Source organism: Bufo bufo, chromosome 6 (genome assembly GCF_905171765.1).
Source record: "Bufo bufo chromosome 6, aBufBuf1.1, whole genome shotgun sequence".
Taxonomy (NCBI): Eukaryota; Metazoa; Chordata; class Amphibia; order Anura; family Bufonidae; genus Bufo; species Bufo bufo.
Genome location: NC_053394.1, coordinates 161,690,618 through 161,715,809, shown reverse-complemented (window position 1 = coordinate 161,715,809; position 25,192 = coordinate 161,690,618). Strand labels below are relative to the sequence as shown.

Genomic DNA, 25,192 nt, shown 5'->3' with positions numbered 1-25,192 from the left:
ACATTCTGGAGAGGGCGTCAGCCTTGCCGTTTTTTGATCCAGGGCGATAGGTGATGAGATAGTTGAAGCGGGAAAAGAATAGGCTCCATCTGGCCTGTCTGGCTGAGAGTCTCTTAGCGCTGCGGATGAACTCGAGGTTCTTGTGGTCAGTTAGTACGATTATGGGGTTGGTGGCTCCCTCCAGCAGGTGTCTCCACTCGGAGAAGGCATCCTTGATCGCCAGTAGTTCTTTGTTCCCGATGTCATAGTTCTTCTCGGAGGGGGACATCTGGCGGGAGAAATATGCGCACGGGTGTAATAGCATCCTCTCCCCTGTCCGTTGTGACAAAACTGCCCCCACCGCAGAGTCTGATGCATCCACTTCGACTGTAAATGGGAGCTCGGGGTTCGGGTGGATTAGGATTGGGGCAGAAGTGAAAAGGAGTTTCAACTTGGTGAAGGCCTCCTGGGCCTCGGGTGTCCAGGAGAAGGGGACTGCCTTCTTGGTGAGTTGGGTGATTGGTGCTATGACCTTGGAGAAGTTCCGGATAAACTTCCGATAGAAGTTGGCGAAGCCAATGAATCTTTGTATCTCCTTCTCGTTTTTCGGAACGGGCCAGTTCATCACAGCTTGGACCTTCCCCGGGTCCATACTTAGGCCCTCTGGGGAGATGATGTATCCGAGGAACTGAGTGGTGGTTCGCTCAAACTCGCATTTCTCTAGCTTGATATAGAGAGAGTTCTGTCTGAGTCTCTGCAGTACCCTGCGGACGTGTTCGCGGTGCTGCTCGAGGTCTTCAGAGAAGATCAAGATGTCGTCCAGGTAAACGACTACAAACAGATCCAGCATGTCCCTGAGGACGTCGTTAATGAAGTGCTGGAAGGTGGCGGGAGCATTGCAGAGTCCGAAAGGCATGACCAGGTACTCGAAATGACCATAACGTGTCCGGAAGGCGGTCTTCCATTCGTCCCCAGGGCGGATTCGGACGAGGTTGTAGGCCCCTCGAAGGTCGAGTTTGGTGAAGATCTTCGCTTCCCGGAGTCTCTCAAGGAGTTCGGAAATCAGTGGGAGCGGGTACCGTTTTTTTACGGTTATGTCATTAAGCTTTCTGTAGTCTATGCAGGGACGCAAGGAGGAGTCTTTTCTCTCTACGAAGAAAAAGGGGGCTCCCGCGGGGGAGGTGGAGGGCCGGATGAACCCCTTCCTCAGGTCCTCGTCCAGGTACTCTTTCAGAGCCTTGAGTTCAGGCTCTGAGAGGGAGTAGATACTGCCAAAGGGTATTTCGGCCCCGGGCAACAGTTCTATAGGGCAGTCGTAGGGTCGGTGTGGTGGCAGCTTGTCTGCGTTTTTCTTGTCGCAGACATCCTGGAACTTGCGGTATTGAGGGGGTAGCAGATCCTTGACGGATAGTTTTGAGATGGTGGTGTCTTCGGGTGAAAGGACGGGTTTGTGGGAGCAATTTAGCGTGCAGAACTCGGATGGGAATCGTATTCAGCGGGTTTCCCATTCCACCGAGGGGTTGTGGGTGGCCAACCATGGGATGCCCAAGATCACTGGGAACTTCGGGGAGGCGATCAGAGAGAAGTGGATCTTTTCACGGTGATCTGGTTCTATGAGGAGTTGTAGTTCGGTGGTCTCGTGAGTGGCCGGCCCCGAGGAGAGTGGGGATCCGTCAACGGTTTCCAGGTCAACGGGGGCTGCCTTGATGGTCAGTGGAATGTTCTTTTCGCGGGCGAAGGTTAGGTCCATGAAGTTGCCTCCCGCCCCGGAGTCTAACATCGCTGAACAGGGGAGTTGTCGCCCCTTAATGTCGATGAGAATGGGGATGATGAAGTGGGATCCATGAGCCGCCGTGTTGTTATTTTCAGGGGCTGCTGGCGGGGTTGGAGTCTATGGTTGTTCCTTTAGCTCCGTGACGGCAATAGTCTTTCGGATCTTCTGAGGACATTTGATGGCAAAATGACCCGGCTCCCCACAGTAGAGGCAGAGGTTTTCGGCCAGCCTTCTCAGCTGTGGATAGAGACCTACGTAGAGCGTCGACCTGCATAGGTTCAGTTACTGACTGGGGGTCGCGCTGGGCGGTGGAAGAGAAGGAGTAAGTGGGTCTGTGGTCCGAGGACCAGAGTCTTTCTTTCTTCCTCTCGGAGAGTCTTTGATCTATCCGGATGCATAACTGAATGAAGTCATCCAGATCGTCCGGGGCCTCAACTCTGGCGAGTTCATCCTTTATTAATTCTGACAGGCCTCGCCGGAATTGGCTTCTCTGTGCCGCTGGGTTCCAGGTGGTGTCCGTGACCCAACGGCGAAACTCGGCGGTGTATTCAGCGACGGAGCGTCTCCCTTGCCGCAGACCATGTAGTCGCGCCTCGGCTGTCGCACAGCGGTTGGGGTCATCGAAGACTTGGCTCATGGCGGTGATGAAGTTGTTTAGGTTGTCCAGGAGCTGACTGTTAGTCTCCACGTATGGTGATGCCCATGCTAATGCTTCATCCGTCAGGATATTGACCACGAATAGAACCTTCTTTTTCTCGGTGGTGAAGGGGGCCGGGTACATCTGAAAATAGATGCGGCATTGGTTTAGAAACCCCCGATACTGGCGTCTGTCGCCACTGAATCTTGATGGGAGTGGCATGCGGGTGTCTGCGGGTGCGCCGCGGACGTCCAGGAGTTGCCTCTGTAGTTCAATAATCTCCCTCTGTTGGCTTTGGACTACGCCTTGGAGCTGGGCAAATTTCTCCTGATATGTAGTACCAAATTCTTGAAGTTCGGAGACCTGCTTACGCAGAGTGGCCATTGCGGACTCCATAGTGGGGCTGATTATTCTGTAACAATCCTACAGGCTCACCTGAGTCAGAGGATCGCTGGCTGGAGGTAGGAGTGGAGCCCAGGGGCAAGGACCGCAGGCAGGTAGTAGGTAGGGACAAGCAGAAGAGTAGTCAGTAGGCAGGCGGTGGGTCAGGGCAGGCGGCAGTAAGCGTGGTCAGACAATCCGGATGGCAACGGTGGTAGCAGTTCAGTAGGTAGGGACAAGCAGAAGAGTAGTCGGTAGGCAATTCCTGGTCAGCAGTGGACTTTCAGTAGTAGCAGATGAGGAGAAGCTTGATCAAGGCTCAGGAGCTCAATAATCAGCAAGCTAGAGTGCAAGGGGCTGGACTTATATAGGGAAGTACCAGGTGTGGGGAATCAAGGGTGATGAGCAAGGCTTGGCAAGACTGAGGTTACATAATAGGTTTCAGGGAGTAATGTCCAGAGAGGACAGTAGCCTAGTAAGCAGGGCTACCGCCTGGGATGTGGCTGGTCACGGGTTCGAATCCCGACACTGGGAGAGAATCTTCAGTCTTCTGCGCAAGCGCGGCCCGGCGGGATTCGACAGGAGAGGTGGCCGTAACCAGGGGAGACCAAAGACAACATCAGGTAAGAGGGGACTTATTTTCTAAAAAAGGGTGGGAATTGGGTAATAACATGTATTTAGAAAAATGATCACTGTCAAATCATTAACAGATTTAACAGTGATCATTAAGATGAGAATACCCCTTTAAAGTAAAATATATTTTTATATCTTTTAAATTGTCTCTCTCATCGCTCTAAGCCACACTGCAACAAAGTGCTTACTCCTTAAAGAGACCTACCTGTTTTATAGTTGACTGGTATTAGAGACATAACTGTTTTATGACTCGATTGGTGTTAGCTTGTAACGTGGTACCGGGGCTGATCTGTGAGTGGTCCGAATCCCTATCCCTACAATTACAGAGTCGTTCACTCACGAACGTGGTGGCAGCAGAAAATAAGGGGGGCCCAGAATTGACTGGGTAATTCTGTATCTCCCGCCTGTCACGGTCCACCCTCGGTTGGGCTTTTCTCCCCGCTGGGGTGTTCTGGCGGTTATAAGTCTGATTTAAATGGGGGTGGTCGTGACACTTCTTATTCCCCCCATCTTGTTCACTCCTGTAGGCGGACGTCTCCGCCATTTCCCAAAAAATTGGGAACACAGTATTTCGGACCAGTGGGTCCTTCAAGTTATGAGAGGGGTACAGAATAAGCTTTTTAGCTCCTCCTCCTTCAAGGTACATGAGGACCTCACCCCTCTCTCCTGTAAAACAGGTATGCTTAGAACAATCCATCCTTCTTTACCTACAAAAGGAAGCGCGAGAGGAAGTGCCCTCTGCAGAGAAAGGATCCGTAGTGTATTCCCCGTATTTCTTGTACCCAAGCCGGACGGGAGCTAGGGAATGATAATAGATCTCCGTTAACTGAATCGTTTTATAACCCAAAAGTGGTTCAGAATGGAGACCATTCGCCTGGTCATACAGGTTCTGCAACCAGGGGATCTCATGGTCAACATAGACCTGAAGAATGCATATCTTCATGTACCCGTTCATCCGGATCATAGAAGATACCTACGGATTGCTGTCTCTCCCAGGGGCACTGTCAGACATTTTCAGTTTGCTGTCCTGCCCTTTGGAATCTCTTCTGTCCCCCACACCTTCACAAAGGTTGTGGTCGCTATAGTGGCATCCTTGAGGCTAGGGGGTTTAGAAATGATTCCTTATCTAGACGACTGGCTACTAAAAGCCGTGTCTCTAGATATGTTTCAGAACAATGTTCATCGGGCTCTTACTTTTCTCCAGCATTTAGGCTGGATAATAGATTGGAAGAAATCTGAGATCGTATCAGCAACATCAAGAAGATTCTTGGGGTTCATAATAGTCATCCGAGAGGAGTCTCTCTCCCTCACTCCGGAGAGACGCCAGAAAGTAATCAGAGCCGCAGTGTTTCTGATGGTCCCCCACGTGGTTTCCATCAGAACCTTGATGAAGATGTTGGGCCACATGTCAGCAACTGCAGAGGCAGTCCCTTGGGCCCTAGCACACTTGCACCCTCTTCAGTCAGAAGTGTTGGGCATGTGGAACCGCAACCCTACTGGGTTAGACAAGAAATGCTCCCTGTCTCTTCGGGTATGCCGCTCCCTCAGGTGGTGGAAGCAGCTGAAAGATGGGAGGTCCTTTGTTTCCACCCCGATGGATCATGTTGAACACAGATACATCCCTTCTAGGTTGGGGAGCCCATCTGGAAGAAGTTCCAGTACAGGGTACTTGGACTCCCCAAGAGAGCCAAATGTCATCAAACTTAAGAGAGGTCCGGTTGGCGCTTCTAGACTTCGCGCCTCAAGTCCAGGGCAAGGCAGTAAGAGTTCGCTCGGACAATATGACGACAGTATTCTACATAAACAGACAGGGAGGAACGAGACCTCAACCTCTCCTCCAGGAAGTGGGATTGCTCCTGTCTTGAGCAGAGAAGAACCTTACCCACCTAGCCGCAGTTCACATCAGAGGAACTCTCAATGTAGTGGCGGATCGCTAAGTCAAAATCTTCCGGTGCCCGGTGAGTGGTCCCTAAGCCAGGAAGTCTTCCATCAGATTATGCAACGGTGGGGAATGCCAGAGATAGATCTTATGGCGACAAGGTTCAACGCCAAGGTGGACAGATTCTGCTCCCTATACAGGGAGGACAATCCTTGGGCGGTAGATGCTCTGTCCATTCCATGGAGGTTCAGGCTGGCCTATGTATTCCCTCCAGTTTCCATGATACCAACAGTATTGATGAAACTCAAGCAAGACCAGATCTCAGTGATCGCCTTAATACCCTTTTGGCCGAAGAGTTCTTGGTTCACCCAGCTCAGGCACATGAGCAAGGGGCAATATTGGAAGCTTCCCCTAAGGCAGGACCTAATACATCTGGCAGGGTGCGAATCCGGTGCAATTTTCACGCATGGTTGCTAGGAGATGACAGGAATAAAAGCAACCCCGAACCCCATTAAAGTGTATTCACTGTATTATTTTCCCTTATAACCAGGTTATAAGGGAAAATAATTGAATTCTTAATACAGAATGCTTACTAAAATGTGGATTGAGGGGTTAAAAAAATTAACTCACCTTATCCAATTGATCGCGCAGCCGGCATCGTCTTCTTGCTTCTTCTTTCAGGACCTGCAATAGGACATTTGATGATGTCAGCGCAGGTTCTGCTGAATGAAGATAGGTCCTTTTGCAAGTCCTGAAAGAAGAAGCAAGAAGACAATGCCAGCTGCACGATCAATTGGATGAGGGAATTATTTTTATTTTTTAACCCCTCAATCCACATTTTAGTAAGCATTCTGTATTCAGACCATGTTCTAAGGGAAAATAATAAAATGAATAGAACACCTAACCAAAACTCAAACTTTAGTGAAGAAGTCCGGGTTCGGGTCTGGGTACCACATTAATTTTTTTTTCACGCGTGTGAAATGCGGAAAAAACTAGCTGCAATTGCGTGCCTACTCGCGCGGTTTTCCCGCAATGCACACACAACACATCCGGAGCAAATCCGGGACTCCCGTGTGAAAGAGGCTCAAGGGTACAGACCTCAGCTTTGTCTGCTGTTTTGGGAAAGCCCTTTTCTCAGGACCCTCTAATCAAAAGGTTCCCTAAAGGAGCCGAAAGACTGCAACCTAGGATCCTATACCTGAATGGGATCTGTCAGTCGTGCTCAGAGGGTTATGCTCTCCCCCTTTGAGCCCCTTCAGAGCATGGATTTAAAATTCTTATCTTGGAAAACCTGTTTTTTGCTTGCGATTACCTCAGCAAAGAGAATCTGAGAATTGCAAGCCTTGGCTGCTGTGGCGCCATATACTCTATTTTTACCAGATAGAGTCCTCCTGCGGTTTCTCCCTACCTTTGTTCCTAAGGTACCTTCTTTCCGCAATTTAAACAAAGTCATTTCTTTACCTGTTTTCTATCCGTCTCCAGTGTCGGAAGAAGAGCAGGTCTTACAGACCCTAGATGTTGCCAGAAGTATGAGAATATACATAGAAAGAACTAAAGACTTTCAAAGATCCGAGAATTTTTTCATTCTTTTTGCAGGAGGGAACAAAGGTCTTAACATTTCTAAACCGACATTAAGCCGTTGGATCAAAGAAGCCATCAGAGAAGCTTTTGTCGCTCAGGGATTGGCACCCCCTGCTTTTATCCACGCTCATTCTACCCGAGCGGTAGCTGCATCTACGGCTGAGGTGCCTAGTACCTTTTGAAACACATTTGTGCTGTTGCCTCAACGAGTTCCCACTCTACATTTGTAAGCCATTATAGGCTTGACTTACGGAGTTCAGAACACACCACCTTTGGCAGGTCTGTCTTGAATTCAGTTCAGCTGGAAGACCCTCCTTCCTAGGTTCTCTTCTTCCCCAGTTGTGCTACTCTTGGGAAGTAAGGGAATCGTTAATTTCTAATGATAATTTGTTTTCGCTTAGTCCTAACAACAGCACACGTATATACCTCCCTCTAATTTTTTATCGGGTTTATGACTTTACATTTTGCACGGTGTGTGGTCTTTATAGGGGCATTAATTAAATCAAAATAAAGTGATAATTAATTGGTTAATTATCACTTTATTTTGATTTAATTAATAAAAGTTCCACCTGTCCGGATGGTGCACAGGGGCAGTAATACCCCCAGTTGTGCTGCTGTTAGGACTAAGGGAAAACTAATTATCGTTAGAAATTAACAAGAGTCTTAAAGCTGCACAGTTGGATACTTTGGTTTTGCAGACAGGGTTCCAGACTGACTCCTGGCAGTTACTAAACCTGTATTTCTAGAACAGGGTTCCCCAGACTTTGCTATTGTTATTTTCCCCAGGGACAACAAACATCTTTACTTTTATGATTTTAGCTAACTCCTCATGAGTTCAGCAATGGTAAGCTAAAAATATGACCAGGTGTAAAGATATATTAACAGCCCATGAACATATGACTGTTACTACGGTTGTAGTATACTCACCCCATCTGAGAGACCAAGAGGAAAATAAAACTTTGGAATGATTTTTATTGTGTCCTCTATCCTTCCCTAGGTACAGAAGAATGGAAAGGACTAAATGACCACAAAGGGATTTGTATACTTTATGTGAGGAGATCTCCAGAGCCCATGTTTTTAGTTATAACATGAATTTTTAAACCAAAGTTAATATTTGAAGCAAAATTCCATGAAGGTGTCTTATGTGTAGAGTGCTAGGTGGTATTTTTACAATGTTCCAGGTGCCTACTTTACAAAATTATGTTACTATATATATTTTTTCAAATTCCTATTTTATTTGTTTTTGTCAAAAGTGTGAAAATAGCAATGGCAGCAAAACAGTTAAATTACCACCCATTACACAAGACCTTTTTCATATTTATCCACTGTGGTCTCACCAGCCTGAACATGGTTCACATCCAATGTAGTCCATGTAGTCAAATTTACCTTGTTATTTTAAAATGTGTTTCCAGTCTCAGTAGACCATTAAGAGTTTCTAGGATTTTGATATAGATGGCCTATCCTCAGGACTGGCCATCTATACTGATGGGAAGAGGGCCACGTCCCTCACATCAACTGTTCTGTTGAAGATCCAGCTCCTCAAGTAGGTGCCAGAACTGCACAACTCTGTTCATTGTGAAGGAAGGAGCTCCACCACTACACAGTGGAAAGAGCTGTGTAGTTCTGGCATGGAGTTACTGCTGATCAGATATTAATGGCCTCTTCTGAACAATATGTTTAAGAGCAACTCAGGTTGACCAGTGGAAGAGATCCCTTCTATTCATTCATAAGTCCTCGATTTCCTGTAAGATACAGGAACTCAATTACAAGATCTGGTCTAGGTGGTATAGGACCCCGGTTAAGCTTAATCAGTTCTACCCTTCGGTGTCGGACACATGCTGGAGGTGTTCGAAAGCTAGAGGCACTATGTTACACATTTGGTGGGAGTGTACAGGAGTGGCAACGCTATGGCGTGACATTTTCACGCTATATGAACATCTATACAAAATCCGTATTCCTATGTCTCCCCAGTTAGCTCTTCTATCAGTTTACCCGGGCAGAATCAAAGGGGTCAGAAAGGGCATCCTCAGATTTTTTGTCATTGCAATGCGCCAAATAATTCCTCGAGTCTGGCGCTCAACAGAAAGTCTCCTCAGGGTCACTTGGGTTGGGGCTTTGGAATCTCTGGCGCGCCTGGAAGAGCTGGGTGCCGAAGACCAGGGTTCTGGAGTGGCTCACTCTAAACAATGGGAAGCCTGGTACCAGTTCCGCTCATCTGCAGGTTTCTCGGGTTGGTTGACCTCAGGCTCTATTACTTAACTTACTCTTCAATAAAATCTTGTCTAGACTTCTAGTACAATACTTCCCCCCCCTTCCCCTCTTCTCCCCTCCCCCTCTTCTCCCCTCCCCTCTTCTCCCCTCCCCCTTTGATCCTTTGTCTTGTCTCCCCCCCCCCCTTTTTTCCTTTCATCTGATATTGATGATTATGGATTTTATCTCTGTACGCTGATATGATATGTGATTCAGTAACTGTCTTATATTACTTATGTCTAAGTTTACATGGTTTTCAATAAAAATAAATTGAACCATAAGAGCAACTCAGGTTACAGTTCAAACAGCCCCCTCCATTGGTATCATAGCGCCATACCCCTTTTAACCACCTCAGCTCCCCTAGCTTAAACCCCCTTAATGACCAGACCACTTTTTACAATTCTGCACTACACTATTTTCACGGTTTATTGCTCGGTCATACAACTTACCACCCAAATGAAATTTTACCTCCTTTTCTTCTCACTAATAGAGCTTTCATTTGGTGGTATTTCATTGCTGCTGACATTTTAACTTTTTTTGATATTAATCAAAATTGACCAAAATTCCTGCAAAAAAATGATTTTTCACTTTCTGTTGTAAAATTTTTCTAATAAAAACTACATTTATATATAAATTTTTCTCAATTTATTGTTCTACATGTCTTTGATAAAAAAAAAATTGTGTAAAATAAGTGTATATTTATTGGTTTGCGCAAAAGTTATAGCGTTTACAAACTATGGTACAAAAATGTGAATTTCCACATTTTGTAGCAGCTCTGACTTTCTGAGCACCTGTCATGTTTCCTGAGGTTCTACAATGCCCAGACAGTAGAAACACCCCACAAATGACCCCATTTTGGAAAGTAGACACCCTAAGGTATTCGCTGATGGGCATAGTGAGTTCATGGAAGTTTTTATTTTTTGTCACAAGTTAGCGGAAAATTATTATTTTATTTTTATTATTTTTTATTATTTTATTTTCTTACAAAGTCTCATATTCCACTAACTTGTGACAAAAAATAAAATTTTACATGAACTCGCCATGCCCCTCACAAAATACCTTGGGAGGTCTTCTTTCCAAAATGGGGTCACTTGTGGGATATTTACACTGCCCTGGTATTTTAGGGGACCTAAAGCGTGAGAAGTAGTTTGGAATCCAAATGCGTAAAAAATGCCCTGTGAAATCGGAAAGATACTCATTGGAATTTGGGCCCCTTTGCGCACCTCGGCTGCAGAAAAGTGTCACACATGTGGTATCGCCGTACTCAGGAGAAGTAGGGCAATGCGTTTTGGGGTGTATTTTTTCATATACCCATGCTGGGTGAGATAAATATCTGTAAAAGACAACTTTTCCCATTTTTTTTATACAAAGTTGTCAATTTACAGAGATATTTCTCTCACCCAGCATGGGTATATGTAAAAATAAACCCCAAAACGCATTGCTCTACTTCTCCCGAGTACGGCGATACCACATGTGTGACACTTTTTTGCAGCCTAGGTGCGCAAAGGGGCCCAAATTCCAATGAGTACCTTTTAGGAGGGCATTTTTAGACATTTGGATTCCAGACTTCTTCTCACGCTTTAGGGCCCCTAAAATGCCAGGGCAGTATAAATACCCCACATGTGACCCCATTTTGGAGAAAAGACACCCCAAGGTATTCCGTGAGTGGCATGGAGAGTTCCTAGAATATTTTTTTTTTTGCCACAAGTTAGCGGAAAATGTTTGTTTTTTTCATACAAAGTCTCATATTCCACTAACTTGCGAGCAAAAATTTTTTTTTACATGAACTCGCCATGCCCCTCATGAAATACCTTGGGGTGTCTTCTTTCCAAAATGGGGTCATTTGTGGGGTGTTTGTACTGCCCTGGCATTTGAGGGTCTCCACAATCATTACATGTATGGCCAGCATTAGGAGTTTCTGCTATTCTTATATTGAGCATACGGGTAATGAGATATTTTTTTTTTTCGTTCAGCCTCTGGGCTGAAAGAAAAAATGAACGGCACAGATTTCTTCATTCGCATCGATCAATGTGGATGAAAAAATCTCTGCCAAAAAATGTGCAAAAAAAAAAAAGGAGGGGAAAGGCGTCTGCCAGGACATAGGAGCTCCGCCCAACATCCAAACCCACTCAGCCCGTATGCCCTGGCAAAGCAGATTTCTCCATTCACATCAATCAATGTGGATGAATAAATAATTTCCGGAATTTTTTATTTATTTTTTATATACAAAGTGTTTGCCAAAGCATATGAACACCGCCCCTCAGCTCATAAGCCTCGGCAAACGTATCTTTTTTTACTGCAGAGGAGAAATCTCGTCTTGCAGCGCCGCATACACCGACTTTTGTGTAATCTGACAGCAGCGCAATGCTTCTGTCAGAATGCACATCAGTGCTGCAGCTGGTTCATCGGTTGGTCCACCTAGAAGGTAAAAAAACAAAACAAAAAAATAAAAAAAACAGGCTGCAACGCAATCAATTTATTAACATTAACTTTATATAAAATTTGAAACAGAACATTGACTTTTATAAACTTAATTGAACTTTTGGAACATTAACTTTTTTGCTTACCTGTGATCTTTATTTTTTTACCTTTTATAGGACAAACCTCTCCTTCCCCATGGGACAATGTGCAAATCGCCCAGAGATGTGGCGAAGTACATTATGCACTTTGTCCCAGGTGAAAGGAGAGGTTTGCAGCAGCTCTGTGTGAAAGGGCCCTAAGACCCCCTGTGTCCTGTGTCATGCAATCCCTATACTAAGTGTACCTGTGTGTGGTACTTCTGGAAACACTCCCCTAAGCATAGGGCAGGGCAGTCAGGACAGAAATAGCGGTTGTCACGCCTTATTCCACTCCTGCTACAGACACAACATCTTTTTCCGGGTTGCACTTGGTTTGAGGTACCAGCAACGACATTGGGGAAATGTCGCTCGTGTAGACTGCTCACTACACTGGTGTATGGGGCCACTCTCGATTATCTCTTCCTGAAATTCGAGGAAGGATCTTGTTCTCCCAGCCTTACTGTAGAGAACAAAAACTATTATATACAGCCAATTGAATTAAATATACAGACACCTTCTTATACCAGCGTCTGGTCCTGCGGGAGAGTAAATAAGGAGCCAACATCTGGTCATTGAAGTCCACCTCTCCAAAGAGCAAATTATAGTTGTGGACACAGAGGGGCTTTTCAATGACTCCAGTTGCTCGTTCAATTTGGATTGTCGTGTCTGCGTGAATGGAGGAGAGCATGTAACCGTCACGCTTGTCTCTCCATTTCACCGCGAGCAGTTCTTCATTACACAAGGCAGCCCTCTCCCCCCTTGCAAGACGGGTGGTAACGAGCCGTTGGGGGAAGCCCCGGCAACTAGGTCGTGCGGTGCCACAGCAGCTAATCTGTTCTAGAAACAAATGCCTGAAGAGGGGCACACTTGTGTAGAAATTGTCCACATAAAGGTAGTACCCCTTGCCAAATAAGGGTGACACCATGTCCCAGACTGTCTTCCCACTGCTCCCCAGGTAGTCAAGGCAACCGACCGGCTCCAGGGTCTGATCTTTACCCTCATAGACACAGAATTTGTGCATATAGCCTGTGGCCCTTTCACAGAGCTTATACAATTTGACCCCATACCGGGCGCGCTTGCTTGGGATGTATTGTTTGAAGCCAAGGCACCCGGTAAAATGCATCAGGGACTCGTCAATGCAGATGTTTTGCTCAGGGCTATACAAATCTGCAAATTTGGTGTTAAAGTGGTCTATGAGGGGCCGAATTTTGTGGAGTCGGTCAAAAACTGGGTGGCCTCTGGGACGAGAGGTGCTTTTATCACTAAAGTGCAGGAAATGCAGGATGGTCTCAAATCGTGTCCTGGACATGGCAGCAGAGAACATGGGCATGTGATGAATTGGGTTCGTGGACCAATATGACCGCAATTCATGCTTTTTTGTCAGGCCCATATTGAGGAGAAGGCCCAGAAAAGTTTTCAATTCGGAAACTTGGATGGGTTTCCACCGGAAAGACTGGGCATAAAAGCTTCCCGGGTTAGAGGCTATAAATGGAGTGGCATACCAGTTTGTTTCTGCCACGACTAAGTCTAAGAGCTCCGCAGTGAAGAACAGCTCAAAAAACCCCAGTGCCGATCCGATCTGAGCTGTCTCAACCCGAACGCCAGACTGGGCGGTGAAAGGGGGAACTACTAGTGTGGCTGAAGATGTGGGCTGCCAATCATGGTTTGCCAGCACCTAAGGGACTCTAGGAGCTCTACGGGCCTGTCTGTGCGGTGGCTGCGACGGGGGAAACTACTGCACGTGCCACCGTACCAGCCTCAACTGCCCTTCTGGTGCTCGCCACTTCACCATGTTCTACGGCAGTGCTGGTACTAGGTCCATGATGGGCTGCGCTGCTGGTGTATGCCTCACCACGTAATCCGCCAGCCCCACTCTGCTGCCGTTGAAGCGGATCCTGCGCAACCTGTGGTCTAGCAACACGGGCCGGGTACGCCTGGTGGTATCACGGACCTCATCATCCGAACTTTGGGTCAGACTGCCACTGCTTTCTACAGGTTCTTATTCTGACCCGCTGGATTTGTCAGATGAAGGTTCCCATTCCTCATCTGACTGGGTCAGAAGCCTGTAGGCCTCTTCAGAATACCCCTTACTTGCCATTTGGTCAAATAAATTTAGGGTGTATTCCCTGAGACTACCCAAGAAAAAAAAAAGCAAGCCTGTCTTACAAATGGGAGGCTAGCGAAGTACAGGAAGCCGCTGCGATTGATAAAAAATATCAAAACTTTTTTTTATTGCCGCAGCGCTTGTGTAGTGAATGTGCAGGGATAAAAAAAAATTGTCACTGCGGCGGGGCGGATGTGGGTGAACGCACGTGTGGGCGACCGATCAGGCCTGATCGGGCAAACACTGCGTTTTGGGTGGAGGGCGAGCTAAGGTGACACTAATACTATTATAGATCTGACTGATCACTTACAGATACTATAAAATTACCAATGCTGATTAGCGACACGCTAATCAGTGACTGCGGTGCGGTGGGCTGGGCGCTAACTACCAAAGGGGCCTAAACTAATCTAAACCTAATAGTCAATACTGGTGAAAAAAAAAGTGAGTTTACACTGATCACTTTTTCCCCCCCTTTCACTAGTGATTGACAGGGGTGATCAAGGGGTTAATTGGGTGATGGGGGGGGGGGGGTGATCTGGGGCTAAATGTGTTGTGCTTGGTGTACTCGGTGATATGTGCTCTCTGCTGGGACCAACCAACAAAAAGGACCCAGCAGAGAGCACAGAAGCCATTTAACACATTATATTTATTTGCGATGATCATTGGCTGGCAGGCTGGTTACGAACTTCTCCTGTAATTTTTACCGGCCCGCACTGCGCGGGCTATGCGCGTAATCTCGCGCCTACAAAGAAACAAACCGACCGCCCGCTGGACGCATCCCTTCGTTAGGTGGTCGGGAGAAGGTTAAAGTGTAACTGCCATTCTATTTTTATTTATGTAATGTGTAGGGACAGTGATGCTGACCATTTTTCTAATATACTTTACTGAAATTGTGCATTTTTATTAGAAAGTTGAATTAGTCTTACCGGTAATTCCTTTTTTGCGAATCCTCTATGACGGCACCTTACTTGGAGATTATCCTCCTCCTCCAGCCAGGCAGGGACAGGAAGGTTCAAAAGGGCCCGCCTCCTCACTTATCTTCAGTGTCTTCTGGACTTGACAGGCCCTAAACTTACACACTCATTCGTGACCTTAACCAGTTACTTAACTATTCTCTGTTATACATATTAAATCTCACACATATAACTCTAGACTAATTATTTAATTTTATAACTAGTCTCTTTTTTTTTTTTTTTTTTTTTTTTTTTTGGGGGGGGAATATAAGCGGTGCCGTCATGGAGGATTCGCGAAAAAGGAATTACCGGTAAGACTAATTCAACTTTTCCCTTCCCCTCCATGACGGCACCTTACTTGGAGAACTAACAGATTAGTCAATTAGGGAGGGACAACTGCTTGTAAAACTTTCCTACTGTAGGATAGGTCTCTTTTAGAATCAATATCTATCCTATAGTGTTTTACAAAGGTATGAGGACTCGACCAGGTTGCTGCCCTACAGATCTGATCCAAGGAAGCGGATGCTTCTTCTGCCCATGAAGTCGATACTGCCCTTGTAGAATGAGCCTTGATATTTACCGGGGGTCGTTCTCCTATTGCTATGTAGGCTTCTGAAATGGCCGATTTTAGCCAGCGTGTAATAGAAGGTTTGGACGCTTTTAATCCTTTCCTACCCCCTAAGAATTGGACAAATAGGTTATTAGATTTTCTCCAGTCTTTAGTTTCTGATATATACTTCAGAACACACCTTCTGACATCCATTGTGTGAAAAACTTCTTCTTTTTTAGATCTGGGATTTTCACAGAACGAAGGGAGAACCACCTCCTCCATCCTATGGAACTCCGAGACAACCTTAGGTAGAAAGGAATTGTCGAATCTTAGAATTATTCTGTCGTCCCTGATCGTCATGAAGGGTTTTTTTAACCGAGAAGGCCTGTATCTCATTAACCCTACGTGCAGAAGTAATGGCCACTAGAAATACTGTTTTAAGGGTCAGATATCTGATATTTGCTGACTCCAAGGGTTCAAAGGGGGGTTTAGTGAGACTGGAAAGGACAGAGTTTAAATCCCACGGAGCGACCAGAGGTCTACTCCGGGGTCTGAGTCTGACGGTTCCCTTCATGAAGCGAATGATCCACGGATTAAGTGCTATTTTTTCATCTAAATAGGCACTTAATGCTGAAATCTGAACTCTAAGAGTGCTAGGTTTTAACCCTTTATTAAAACCTTCTTGAAGAAAATCTAGAATAGACAAAATACTCCCCGCAGAGTTAGAAGTAAATTCTGAACACCAGGAAACATATCTATTCCAGATTTTGCGGTAAATTCTATTAGTGATTTCTTTTTTGCTGGCTAGCATGGTATTAATTACTCTGTCCGATAGACCCTTAGATTTTAAGACTGCCCTTTCAGGATCCAAGCAGAGAGGTGCAGACTTTGCGTCTTTGGGTGGAGAACTGGCCCTTGACAGAGGAGGTCTTCTGACCAGGGTAGAATCCATGGATCCTCCTTGGACATCTTTGCCAGGAGAGGAAACCAGGATCTCCTCGGCCAGTTGGGAACAATTAGGATTACCTCGGTCCTCTCTTCTTTTATTTTCCTGAGAACCCTTGGAATCAGAGGCAGAGGTGGGAAACAATATGCCAGTTGGAAATTCCAAGGAAGAGCTAGCGCATCTGTTCCTGCACTTCTCGGATCCCATGGATCTAGGGAAAAATAAGTTGGTAATTTCGCATTTATTTTGTTTGCAAAAAGGTCTATTTGGGGAAGACCCCACCTTTGTGTTAAGGTTTGAAAAATTTCCTCTTTTAAACTCCACTCCCCCGGATCTAATTTCCTGTGGCTGAGGAAATCCGCTTGGATGTTTTGCGTCCCTTTTAGAAAAACCGCTGATAGGGAGAGGAGATTCTCCTCCGCCCACAAGAAAATCTTGTTGGCTAGGGCTTGTAGTTGCTTGCTTTTTGTTCCTCCCTGGTGGTTTATATATGCTACCACCGTCTTGTTGTCGGATCTTATTTGTACATTGGACCTCTTTAACTCCTCTGAGAAGTAACTCAGAGCCCCCACACCGCCAGAAGTTCCCGGTGATTTGATGAGTATTTCTTCTGGGATTGTGACCACTCCCCTTGGGCTGACACTGTCTGGAGATGTGCTCCCCAGCCGCATAGACTGGCATCCGTGGTGAGGATCAACTGATCTCTCACTATCCACGGAACTCCCCTCTGTAGATTTGAATTTAATTCCCACCATTTTAGTGAGAACCGAATGTGATCCGGAATTGTTATTAGACTGTCCAGGGAATCCTGTTTCCGGTTCCATATTTTTAACATAAACGTCTGAAGAGGACGGGAATGTATTTGCGCCCACTTCACTGCCGGGATACAAGCTGTAAAGGACCCTATCAGGGCCATAGTTTGTCTTATGGTGTGGGATTTTTGTTGACTGAATTGTTTTACTTGGGATTGGATTTTTGTGATCTTCTCTGCTGGTAAAAAGCATTTTTGGCTCACTGTGTCTATGAGAATTCCCCAAAAAACTTTTTTGTGTGGGAACTAAGTGAGACTTCTCCCGATTTAAAATCCAACCCAGTTCCTCCAGTCTGTCTATCGTTTTGGATAGATTGGTCTCTAGGGCTTTCTGGGAGTCCCCCACTATCAAAAGGTCGTCCAGATATGGAACTATCATTATTTTTTCCTTTCTCAGAGGGGTTATTGCCTCTAGCATAATTTTTGTAAAAAGCCTGGGGGCAGTCGTTATCCCAAAGGGTAGTGCTTGGAACTGGAAATGTTTTAGATGCCCTTGGATCCATACCGCTATTCTCAAGAAAGGTTGTGACCCTGGATGAATGGGTACGTGAAAATACGCATCTTTTAAATCTATGGATGCTAGAAACACCCCTTCTTGTAGAACTTTGACCGTGGTTCTTATAGATTCCATCCTGAATTTCTCGTACTTTATGGACCTGTTCAGGGCTTTCATATTTATAATGAGACGCATTTTCCCGTTTGTTTTTTTTACCAAGAAAACCCTGGAATAACAGCCCAGACCGACCTGATCCGTTGGTACCGGAACTAGGACGTTCATCTGAACTAGCAGTTCGATTTCTTGCTCCATGCAAAGCTGGAGATGTTCCGAGCTCTGAACTGGAGTCTGAACAAATAGAGAGGGGGGACTCTTGACAAAGGGAATACTGTACCCCTTGTGGAGGGTATTTAGTAACCAGTGGCTGCATGAGTATTTTTCCCAGCAAGCCACAAATTTTCCCAGTCTTCCCCCCCACTGGGGCTCTGGCGTAATTTTTGGGAAGATTCCTCGGAACAGGGAGAGAACATAAAAACCTTCCCTTTCTGTCTTCCCGATCTCCAGTTTTCCGTTTTACTCCTTTTATTTTGAAAACTAACCTTTTTTTGGGGACGAAAAAAAAAGGAGCTTTCCTCTTCTTTTTATCCTCTGGGAAGTTCTTTTTGGAATCAGAAGCTTTCTCTAGAATTTTATCTAAGTCCTGACCAAAGAGAAGGTTACCATAAAACGGGATGTTACATAATTTTGCTTTGGAACCTGTGTCTCCAGACCAAGCTTTTAGCCAAAGTGCCCTTCTAGAGTTATTGGCTAGAGCCGTAGCTCTTGCGGCCAGCCTAACAGAATCCGCTGTTGTGTCTTATTAAAAGCCGTAGATTTTTTGTCAGAGAGGGAAGGAGTCTGCAAAGTTTTCGTATGGGGTATTGGATTTTAATAGTATATCTAGTTGTTCCAACCATTTTTTTAGGGACCTAGCTACGGATGTGGCCGCGATATTAGGTTTAAATAAAGCCGCGACCGCATCCCAGGTTCTTTTAAGGTTAGCATCCACTTTTTTTGTCCATAGGATCACGCAATGATCCTGTATCTTCAAATGGTAAAGAAGAACCTTTAGCTAGTTTGGAGAGTGAAACATCAATTTTAGGACAATTCAAGAACGGGGATAATTCTTCTCCGTCGAAAGGAAGCCTTTTCCTAATTGTTCGGGGTAGGAAAACTTTTCTGTCAGGATTTTTCCACTCCCTCAAGATAAGAGACTGTAGATTTTTGTGTACAGGAAATACCCTTTTTTTCTTGGTTTCTAATACTGAAAACATTCTATCCTGGGCGGATCTATGTATTTTTTCTTCTTTAATTTCCATGGTATCCCTGACCGCTTTCAATAGATCGTTTATATCGTCAGATGAAAATAAATAATTTTTAAAATCTCCATCAGAGTCAGAAATATTACTATCCTCATCGCTATCTGAAGAAACATCAGAAGAAGATGAAGAGGTTTTTAAGGGGGATTTTTTCCTGGGCCCCTGTTTTGATGTTGATGGAACGCTAGCGGCTGCAGAAAAATCAGAGAAAGCGGATTTTATTTCTTGCTTAATCAGGCACTGCAATTCCTGTTTTAAAGACGGGGCTTCTTCCCTGACAATGCTATCAATGCATTTTCCACAAAGTTTTTTAGCATAATTATCGGGGAGTTTGGCCGAACATACGCGACATCTAGGAATTTTAGATTTCTGCGCTATTTTAGGCCTTACAGAACTATCTTTGTCACTCTTCCATACAAAAAAAGGGGAAAGATGAGAAAGACTTAGTAACAGTGCAAGCAGCATTCCATACTCACAACCTGGATGTCACTCACAGCTACAGGTTGGTCCATAGCTTCCTCATGATCCATATGTGCAGATATCTGAGTCTGCAGGAAAGCTTGCAATCTCTCTGGTCAGAGGCCGACATCCGACTTGACCAGGGCGCCAGTTTTTAAAACCCACGTATGGCCGGAAGTCTCCCCAGGACCTCCGACGTCATCCAGGCCGGCAACTCTCAGGCTACCACAATTAGGCCCCCAGATGATGTCACCCGCCGGAGCTGAGAATCTTGGGCAGCGGACGGCCTAGAAACCGGAAGTACTCCTTTGAGTGTCCGGTTGCCGCAGCCTGCCACTGCACGCGAGTTTTAAACAAGAGGACCGCGGCAGGCATCCATGGAACGGACTTACTTGCCCAAGGTAAGACCGTGGCTGGCGCAATGCACCAGCCATAGCTCCCGACCGGAGCACGAACGTAGTTCCTATCTTCCGCCTGGCAGGGACAGGAAGACACAGAAGATAAGTGAGGAGGCGGGCCCTTTTGGACCATCCTGTCCCTGCCTCCCTGGAGGAGGAGGATAATCTCCAAGTAAGGTGCCGTCATGGAGGGGAGGGGAAAAAATAGCGCATTTTGAGCCTCAGCAACGCTCCTGTCTTCTGTTTACATAACAGTCAGTGGTAGCAAGTCTCCACAGTTGCATAAAAAGAAGACAGGAGCGCTCACCCAAGCAGTTGCCCCTTCAAACAGCTGATTGCCAGGGGTGCTTAGAGTTTGGACAGCCACCTATTTGATATTGATGACAGGTCATTTATATATCACGAAAACATAACCCCTTTAAGTTGGACTAACCATACTCAATGCATTCTGCTCCAGTCCAGTCATTACATTCACACATAGAAAGTTTCATTCAATTCCAACAACTCCTTGATACGTTACTCTGGTTAACGAGTGTACATTCAGATCTACTAGACACATTTACTTGCGTACCTTTTGGTTTATGTGTCCAAAGAAAATGACTCAACTTCTGCTTCCGATTAGTTAGCAGGCTGTGCATCACACCATAGTAATGTCAGTCTCCCACAACTCCCTCAAAACTTGTGTTACCTGCAGTGAAAGAAAGCAAGTACAGCTTCTGTGCATGCACAGATGAGCAGGTACACATGCTGCAATGAAGAGGGATACAAGGAGATGCATTGTAAAACAGTAGGTGCAGCTCTCCACCTGCGTGCCCACCGGTGATGCAGGTGGACGTTACCTACAGCAAATGCTTTTATAAAGTGCAAAGTGATTAGGGGGGGAAATTCCCCAACTTTTTAATGACATTTTCTGAGATTATATTTAATGACCTATATGTTTATAAGATCTTCTTAATGAGCCAGTTATATTAGTGTGAAAACCCGCTTCAACACAAAAGATATTTAATCAGCACGGCAAACTCCAGTCCTGTGGGCTGTTCCACGCGAGATATGGACGCAGGAGGACCAGCTCTTCACTTCGCTGGAAGACAAAGCCAGTGCTTGGTACTTATGTCACACTTTTTTAAATAACGCCTGCACACCCACCCCTCTTCTACTATGGAGCTCATCAAAATGCTACAGTCTCCACCCTGGACAGGCGCAGTCTCTACATTAGTATGTCGGCTGTCCCCACTCCACACACCATTATCCTTCCACTATACACTGCGTGCAGAATTATTAGGCAAATGAGTATTCTGACCACATCATCCTCTTTATGCATGTTGTCTTACTCCAAGCTGTATAGGCTCGAAAGCCTACTACCAATTAAGCATATTAGGTGATGTGCATCTCTGTAATGAGAAGGGGTGTGGTCTAATGACATCAACAACCTATATTAGGTGTGCACAATTATTAGGCAACTTCCTTTCCTTTGGCAAAATGGGTCAAAAGAAGGACTTGACAGCCTCAGAAAAGTCAAAAATAGTGAGATATCTTGCAGAGGGATGCAGCACTCTTAAAATTGCAAAGCTTCTGAAGCGTGATCATCGAACAATCAAGCGTTTCATTCAAAATAGTCAACAGGGTCACAAGAAGCGTGTGGAAAAACCAAGGCGCAAAATAACTGCCCATGAACTGAGAAAAGTCAAGCGTGCAGCTGCCAAGATGCCACTTGCCACCAGTTTGGCCATATTTCAGAGCTGCAACATCACTGGAGTGCCCAAAAGCACAAGGTGTGCAATACTCAGACATGGCCAAGGTAAGAAAGGCTGAAAGACGACCACCACTGAACAAGACACACAAGCTGAAACGTCAAGACTGGGCCAAGAAATATCTCAAGACTGATTTTTCTAAGGTTTTATGGACTGATGAAATAAGTGAGTCTTGATGGGCCAGATGGATGGGCCCGTGGCTGGATTGGTAAAGGGCAGAGAGCTCCAGTCCGACTCAGACGCCAGCAAGGTGGAGGTGGAGTACTGGTTTGGGCTGGTATCATCAAAGATGAGCTTGTGGGGCCTTTTCGGGTTGAGGATGGAGTCAAGCTCAACTCCCAGTCCTACTGCCAGTTTCTGGAAGACACCTTCTTCAAGCAGTGGTACAGGAAGAAGTCTGCATCCTTCAAGAAAAACATGATTTTCATGCATGACAATGCTCCATCACACGCGTCCAAGTACTCCACAGCGTGGCTGGCAAGAAAGGGTATAAAAGAAGAAAATCTAATGACATGGCCTCCTTGTTCACCTGATCTGAACCCCATTGAGAACCTGTGGTCCATCATCAAATGTGAGATTTACAAGGAGGGAAAACAGTACACCTCTCTGAACAGTGTCTGGGAGGCTGTGGTTGCTGCTGCACGCAATGTTGATGGTGAACAGATCAAAACACAGACAGAATCCATGGATGGCAGGCTTTTGAGTGTCCTTGCAAAGAAAGGTGGCTATATTGGTCACTGATTTGTTTTTGTTTTGTTTTTGAATGTCAGAAATGTATATTTGTGAATGTTGAGATGTTATATTGGTTTCACTGGTAAAAATAAATAATTGAAATGGGTATATATTTGTTTTTTGTTAAGTTGCCTAATAATTATGCACAGTAATAGTCACCTGCACACACAGATATCCCCCTAAAATAGCTAAAACTAAAAACTACTTCCAAAAATATTCAGCTTTGATATTTGAGTTTTTTGGGTTCATTGAGAACATGGTTGTTGTTCAATAATAAAATTAATCCTCAAAAATACAACTTGCCTAATAATTCTGCACTCCCTGTACTCCTTGTGGAAAGTGGTTTTCTTTGTCTTGGCGACCCTTAGACTGACCTACGTAGCACCGATAGGATCGCATAGCATTATATTGATTTATGATGTACTGTCTTAGGCTACTTTCACACTAGCGTTCGGGTGTCCGCTCGAGCGCTCCGTTTGAAGGGGCTCACGAGCGGCCCCGAACGGATCCGTACTGTCCCAATGAATTCTGAGTGGATAAGGATCCGCTCAGAATGCATCAGTCTGGCAGCGTTCAGCCTCCGTTCCGCTCAGCAGGCGGACACCCGAACGCAGCTTGCAGCGTTTTGATGTCCGCCTGGCCGTGCGGAGGCGTGCGGATCCGTTCAGACTTACAATGGAAGTCAATGGAGACGGATCCGTCTGTCCTGGCTCCGCTTTGACACGGATCCGTTCGAAAACGTTCACGTCTCTGCGCATGCCCAGTAACTTCCTGTCCCTCCCCCTCATCGTCGGCCATTTTGGATTATCGACTTGGTGAGACTGGTAAGTATGAAGTTTTGTCTGTTTGTCTATCTTTCTTTTTTTACTATCTATCTATCTATCTATCTCTCTATTTCTATGGTGGGGGGGCTGCTGGCACTTGGTAAGGGGTGTGTGTCTGGAACTGTGGGAGCCGCTGGCACTGGTGGTGTGGGCTGCCTTTATGGGGGGGCTTCTGGCACTGGGGGGGGGCCTGTGTGGCTGGAACTGGGGGGGGTGGTCTGCTGGCAATGGTATGATGTGTGTGGCTGGAACTGTGCGGTGCTTCTGACATTGCGGCGGTGTTTGTGGCTGGAACTGTGCGGTGCTTCTGACATTGCGGCGGTGTTTGTGGCTGGAACTGTGCGGTGCTTCTGACATTGCGGCGGTGTTTGTGGCTGGAACTGTGCGGTGCTTCTGACATTGCAATAGTGTTTGTGGCTGGAACTGTGCGGTGCTTCTGACATTGCGGCGGTGTATGTGGCTGGAACTGTGCGGTGCTTCTGACATTGCGGCGGTGTTTGTGGCTGGAACTGTGCGGTGCTTCTGACATTGCGGCGGTGTTTGTGGCTGGAACTGTGCGGTGCTTCTGACATTGCGGCGGTGTTTGTGGCTGGAACTGTGCGGTGCTTCTGACATTGCGGCGGTGTTTGTGGCTGGAACTGTGCGGTGCTTCTGACATTGCGGCGGTGTTTGTGGCTGGAACTGTGGGAGCTGCTGGCATTGGGGGGGGCTGAGGGCATTGTGGGAAGGTTGTTTGGAACTGGGGGCCTGATGTCATTGTGGGGGGCTGCTGTCTCTGGGGGTGTTTATGGCAGTTGGGGGGGGGGGATCATGGCTCCTGTCGGATTCATTTTTTTGTATCATTATATTATTAGGGTCGTTCCCAAAAAAAGAAAAAAAAAAATGTATCTGCGGTGGGCAAGCCCAGACCTATATTTTAAAAAGTAAGTATTAAAAAAAAAAAAATTGTTGATATATGAGGAAATAGTGCTCTACAAGTTCCTTTAACGTTATCTGCATTTTGTCTGGTATTCTGTTGCGTACAGATGTCATCAAAGAAGACATCCATAGACTGGAGTGACCCACCCAGAAGGCGCCGCCGCCGTATTCAGTGGCCGGTAAGTATAAAATCAACACTTGGAGTTTTTACTGTTTGATTCCTTGCATTAATCAGTATGTGCTCTTATTATAGATTTCATCATCATCATCTGCGGAGGGCTCTCCAGCAATGGCCAGCTCATCTGCCGAATCGCCAACGTCCAGGGGAGGTGGACCAAGCCCGGACCGGGGCTGTCAAGAAGTAAGTATGTATATATATATATATATATATATATATATATATCGTAATTTTATATTTTTTTTTAAGTACAGTCTTCTAAAAAAAATTTGTTTTTAGCAATCTGCACCTAGAGCCGCCAGCGAGGATCCCCCAGTCGCCTCCAGAGTCCGCGGGAATGAGCGTGGCGGTCGTAGACGTGTAAGTATTGAATTAAGTAGTTTTAATTAGCATTTTGTATTAGGATTTACATTAAATTTTGTATTTCCTTTTTTTCAGGGTTCCGTAGGCTCCACCAGGGAAGATGAGGAGTTCGGGGTTCCGAGCATAGATAACCTGCTCCTCATCCGACTGGTGGAGGCGCGTCCAGCATTATGGGACCACTCCGACCGCCACCACGCCGATCATCGTCGTACCCAGCGGCTCTGGAGGGACATCTCTGCTTCAGTTTTTGAGACCTGGGGGGATCTAGATGCGGCGGCTCAGGAGAAATATGGTAAGTAAAACAATATGTATTTTAATACTTTAAAATATTGTTCTTTTCCTTCATCATGCTGATTTTAGTTTTTATTGTTTTTTTCGATAGTCAAACTGGTTACAACGCGTTGGCGATCTATCCGGGACCGCTTCAGGAGGGATTACAACAAGGAGGTTTAGGCCCCGAGTGGCTCCGGAGGAACCTCAGGGGCAACCTACATCCATACGGCGGCCCTGGGGTTCCTACGAAGGGCGATGGCACCGAAAAGGTAAATATTTATAACTGTTCAAAAAATAAATTGTAAAGGGGCTGTCTGAGACAGCGGAGCGTTTGGCTCCCCTGTTTTGGCCAGCCCCCCCCCACAGTCAGATGGACAACTGTTCTCTCCGTCTGAATTTAAGGGGC

At 45.9% G+C, this 25,192-nt stretch overlaps 1 long non-coding RNA gene across 1 annotated transcript; it reads left to right on the top strand.

The window, feature by feature from the left end:
• The first annotated feature begins 24,469 nt into the window (after window positions 1-24,469).
• On the top strand, window positions 24,470-24,989 carry LOC121005374. The gene is made up of 3 exons (XR_005779930.1): window positions 24,470-24,510; window positions 24,589-24,805; window positions 24,896-24,989. It is a non-coding gene; the product is annotated as an uncharacterized LOC121005374 (long non-coding RNA).
• Window positions 24,990-25,192: the final 203 nt, after the last annotated feature.